The sequence below is a fragment of the Nelumbo lutea genome, chromosome 1, assembly GCF_056320005.1.
Source record: "Nelumbo lutea isolate HS-2025 chromosome 1, American lotus-T2T, whole genome shotgun sequence".
Taxonomy (NCBI): domain Eukaryota; kingdom Viridiplantae; phylum Streptophyta; class Magnoliopsida; order Proteales; family Nelumbonaceae; genus Nelumbo; species Nelumbo lutea.
In genome coordinates, this window is record NC_142684.1 from 94,324,125 (window position 1) to 94,330,124 (window position 6,000).

Sequence of the window (6,000 nt, forward strand, 5' to 3'; positions counted from 1 at the left end):
GTATAGTGTCTCACCACCAAACTGCCAAACTCCACATATTTCTTTCCTAATGTTTGCAGCCCGGGATGCAGGAAAATATTTATCTAAAAATATCCTGTTCATCTCATCCCATGTATGTATTGAATCGGGAGGAAGAATATATAACCAATCACTTGCTTTATCTCGTAAAGTAAATGGAAAAGCTATAAGTTTTACCTGGTCCTCGGTCATACCCTGTGGCTTCATGATAGAACAAACAACATGGAATTCATTTAGATGTTTATGAGGGTCCTCACCTAGAAAGCCATGAAAAATAGACAGTAATTGTATTAAACCAGATTTTAGTTCAAAGGCTACCTCAAGAGTGGGATATGTTATGCACAAGGGCTGTTGGTTCATAATCGGTGCAGCCAACTCCCTTAATGTTCTCTCTCTATCAGCCATCCTTTCTTCCTCTTCGAAGATGGGTTGATCACAAGTTGGTAGATCGAAATCTGAATTCACCCTTTTAAGTGAACGATCCTTCCTTTGTTTCGCCTCCTTCCTTAAAGGACGGGTAGTCTTCTCAATTTTGGGGTTGTACTCGAGTTCACCTCGTTGAGAAGCATGATTCATAAAACAATAAGGTTAACACAAATAAAAGGAAATAGCTAAGAAATTAAAGTTGCTCCCCGGCAATGGCGCCAAAATTTTGACGGGTTGTCGAAGCCCTCAAAATTAGTACTAGTCCCACAATAAAATATTTGTAGTAAAAGTGGTACTAGGTCGAATCCCACAGGGAGCTAACAGTAATCTCTCAGCCAAATGAATATTATCACTGAGTAGGAAAATTAAATAACTGAAATTAAAATAGAGTAATAGCAAACTAAACAAACAAGAGAAATCAATCTTACCGAATTCTGGTTCAAGGGTTCGGGTTAGTCAATTGGCCATCGATCATAGGTAGACTCTAGTAGTCTTGCAATTCAAGCATTTAACCTTAGATTTATTAGGATAGCCATAATAAACCTTGTGTTTTCCTAATTCAGCTAACCAAACCCAACATTCGATCAACACTTATCACTACTTAACTGGGTACGATAGCGTTCCATATTAACCAGTGATAGCATTAAGCTTTGTGAAAATAGTTAAACCAAGATAACAACAATTGAGATAGCTGCAATTATCAAATCTTGTTCCGTCGATTCCCTTTAGGTTAAAGCATGTCAATACATTGGTCAAAGGCTGTCACAAACAATTGACCCAAGAAGATATTAACCTAACCATTGCTACTTGTACCACTATTCATGACAATTATGGATCACCGAACCATGGATAGCAGTAGGAAAATCAATATTAATTAATTTTTCAAACTAATTAACATTAACATCCAATGAAAATATGCACAAGAACCAATGAATACTTGAATTAAAAAGCAAGATCTTAAATTAAATATAGAACCTCACAATGGCAAAATCGAACCTCCCCCCTTGAACCAAAAAAGAAAAGCTTAGCTGCTCATGATCTTTGAACTCTCCATGCTTTGCTTCTCAGTGGCCGAACTACTCTCTTGGTAGCTTGAGTTGCTTGATGATCTCTTGGATCCTTGGATTGAATGATGCTAGAGCTGGTCCGCCCCGCTCTTTATATAGCTAAAGGAAAGGGCTGTTTTCCAACTCCTTCTAGGATATCATCCTAAATTCAGGGAGTCTTGATCTGCTTTGAACTAATCCTATCCTATCTGGTCCGGTTCAAAGGTTCTATTAATCCTACACTGCATGTGCTTCGGGTCTTACCCTGGTAGCTGAGACAAGCCACCCAACAGTTGGCCGCACACCAGTGTCAACCTTGGCAGGATAAATCTCCCCAGACTTACCCAATGGCTATGAACATTCTAAACTAACACAAGTCTCATTAAGTGTCCAGTTTAAGGGTATTACACAGAAACACACCACAGGAACATGAATCAAATGTGTACTTTATTCATTTACAATAAATTCATAATGTACATAATTCCGATTGAAGCTAAGGGCATACAACTGTCTAACATTTGATGCCTCTTGAATTGTCCAATTCGGAGTCCGGAATTGAGATTTATGCCCAGATTACTGACTGTTGCCGAAATTATGCAAAATCACCCGATTTGCCCTGTTTTCTTCCAATTGCCTTCTTGCTTGCCCTGAATCAAAATACACGAGTAATGAGTCCACTTAAGTACTAAAGTGATGTAAAAAGATGAATATTAGGGGACAAAAATAGGGTTCTTTTTAGTCTCATCAACCCTAGCTTGCAACTTCTGTGAGGGCGGTAAACGTAGAGTTGCAAGCGTCCAGGATGACGCTATTGAAGGGATGAGAGATCCATCGTATGGATGCCCGAATCTTGTGGAATAGAGTGGGTGAATTTCAAAAAATTTCTCTCCATCCTACTGGGAATCATATGTTAGACAGTTTTGTATGCCCTTAGCTTCAATCAAGATTGATGTACTTTATGAGTTTATTGTAAATGAATAAAAGTGCATATTTGATTCATGTTCCCTTGGTATGTTTCTGTGTAATACCCTTAAACTGGACACTTAATGAGACTCGTGTTAGTTTAGAATGTTCACAGCCAGTGGATCGGTCTGGAGAGACCTATCCTCACAAGGCTGACACTGTAGTGCCACCAAGTCGGTTGGGGTGGCGTGTCTCAGCTGCCAGGGTGAGACCCTATGCACATACAGTGTAGGATTAATTGAATCTATGAACTGGACCAGATTTCCAGAATTGCCCTGGACCTTGTAGATTGATGGGCAAAACTGGAAAGTTACACCTGACCCCTAGACTCGATTATGATACTGCACTAGGTGTCGGATTGGGTTGTCTTTGATGTACCAATCAGTGATATATTTAGCAAGGGTCAAAACCTGGGTATGTTGGGACAGTCCAAGAATTCATCTGAGTGGGTGATCATAGTGACAGGATCAGCCCCTTTGTCGGACAAAGGTAATGATCGGGGCTGCACTCTCACTGATGGAAACCAAGACTGCCGACAGCCGATTTCAACCGTTGAAATTTGTTTTTGCAAAGTATATTTTATATGAGATATAAAAGTATATATTATGGTTTCTAAAATGTTTGCAAAAGGTTTTAATTCTCGGGATCCATATAAGTAGAGAGTGCAACACTGTTCCTTGTAGCCGAGGGAAAGGTCCTCTCTTGTCGGGCAGTGTATGATCATTATGGGCTGAGAGGTTAAGTGTAAGACCATTGAGGATAATACCTGATGGGCTAATCTAGCATCTGCCCATAGTCCCTGGGTGTTACAAGGTGGCTTGGCCCAGGGACCACTTAGGGTAAGTGTTGGGCCCATAGAGCCCATAAGATGGGATTCAGGGGGTGCACTGTCCACAACAGTGTATTCGGCCAGGTCTTGTAACAAAGGCTAGGCTGAACCCATATGGCTAATGTATAGATCAATGTTTGGGTCCCACGCCATACAAGGAAGCCCAACTGGGCAGCAGTTTGGAAGGCTAATTGAGCACATAACCTTAAATGAGCCTTAAGCCCATTTCGAACTGGGCTGATTTGATCAATCAATTAAAGGGGGTGAATTCTGAGGTGGATCAGCTGATATGATCGGGCTTAGACCCTATCCACTTAGAGAGTCCAAGATCTATATGAGATTTAGATCTGGAAACCTCCTAATTAGATTGGGAGATGGCTGATCTGATCTGCAGATAAGATAAGGGTTATCCCTTATCACTTAAAGGGACTTCTAACCCAAATATGATTTGGATTAGCAACTCCCAATGAGATTAGGAGCTGATCCCTTTAAGATAATGAAAGAAGAAAGGGGTGAATACAGTTAGTGATTTTGATGTTCAATTCTCTTCAGAGCTGAAAATCATAGAAAGAGAGATTTTCTGCACCCTGCAAATTCTCTCCTACTGCCTCCTTCCTGCCGTCGCCATTGCCTTTAGTTCGATCTCCAGTTCTTGGGAGAAATCAAGATTTGGTCTTGATTCCAATCTTTTGGGAAAAGATTGGTTAGAGCTGTACCCACAAGCCATCCAGTTGATTCTTGCGAAGGGTCAAGTTCTTTTGGAAGAACGTTGTTGATTCTGCTCCATCCTTCACTGCGCCATCTTCAGTGGGAGCAGATTTTGGATCCTTCCTTAGGCATGAACACCTCCATTGGGAGACATTGCTTCTCTGTATCAGGTATATCCTCCCTCCTACTACTTTTGGTTAAGATCAAATTTGGTTCTTGATTTAAGATTGATCCTTGAAAATATGTTTTCTAAAATAAGGAATTTGATTCCCTGCAAAGATGGGAGAAATTTTTGAAATTCGCCCTATCCATTCCGCAAGACTTGGGCGTCCATGTGATGGATATCCCATCCCTTCATCATATTCCTTATTTTAGAAAAATCATATTTTTCAAAGATCAATCTTGAACTATGAACCGAACTAGATCTGAACAAAACCAGTAGGAGAGGGATATACCTGATACAAAGAATTAATATCTCCTAATGGAGGTGTTCACGCCCAAGGAAGGAACCAAAGACTGCTCCCACTAAAGATGATGCAGTACAGGATAGAGAAGAATTAGCAACGTTCTTCAAAAGAACCAGATCCTTCGCAAGAATCAACAAGATGGCACGTGAGCACAGCTTCCAAACAGTCCTTGATAGCTATAATTATATAACCATAGCAAGTGCACTAGTTATCAAGTAGTATAAAAATATAGTTCCCATGAGGATTTAACAAAATAAGTATTAGAACTACAGCCTTCCTTAATTATTTGGACAACCGAAATTCCGATCCAACAATAAGAACTACTGAAAAAATAGAAAAAGAGAATAAAAGCAAGGGTAATCAATAACTGAATATGCAACGATTAATTGAAATCGCTAGGACCATTGGTCCACCTAACCATTCCAATGAATATTAATGGATGAGAATAACCAAGGTAATTTGTCATTTCCATAAGCTGAAGTTTTTCCAATTTTATTTAATATTCTTTCCCAAGATATATCAAATCTACTTCTATCAAGTAACCCTTAGATCCCTCTACTAGAGTTCTCAAGATAGAAATGCATTAAGTTCCAAGAAAAGCTTATACATTCAGATGAATCATGTGTATATATCCCCATATACCATTCAATTCACACCATGAATTATTCAGTCCATTATATGAATTCCTCTCCTGATTCATTCACATAAACCCATTCAATTAAGAGATGGCCACTCCTAATCGCATTAAGCAAAATAACTCATAGACTATATGGAAATCACGATCTTGTATAAATCATAATAAAAATATATTCATTGTCATGGTTAGGCTTTCCACAGCCCTAGCTATAAATAAATCAATTCATGATAAAGGAAATAAAATAAACAAGAGGAAAGAAAAAACTCATGATTTCGCCCATGGAGCTGAGATCTTCCTCTTCTTGCCGCCATTGCCTTCTTGAAGCCTTCTTGCCTTGCTAATCTCCTTCTTGAAGTTTCCTTGATGGTCTTCTTGATTACTTTAGAGGGAACTTCAGTAATTGATTGATTGAATGATGCCGCCAGCTGGTCCCCGCCCCCTTTATATAGCTTTAGGAGGAGGGGCTCTCTCCAACTCCTCTTAGGAGATTATCCTCAAAATTAGAAAGTCCTAATTGGTTTTGATCTAATCCTATCATATCTCTTATCTACTAATCTCAATTCTCTTATCCTTCTAGAATTACATTGAAATTTAAATCTGATAGGACTCTTCATTCTTGAATTCGAGTTGGGCTTCTTTAATAATTTGGGTTGCTACAAGGCGTTTCTGCGAATTGGGCTTCAGCTGTGAACTGGGCTTTACTATGAATTTACTTCGTCTTCAGGCCCGATTTTGACCTTGGTGCAGGCCGAATATGTCAAAACCCAAAACAATAAAGTTGTAGATTTATCTCTTATATTTCTAGTGCATCTTGAATCAGCCCAATCGGAGCCCGGATATGAGAGTTAGGCCTAGGTTACTGAACGGTGCCGAATCAAAATACAAGAGTTATATTTCCAGTGCATC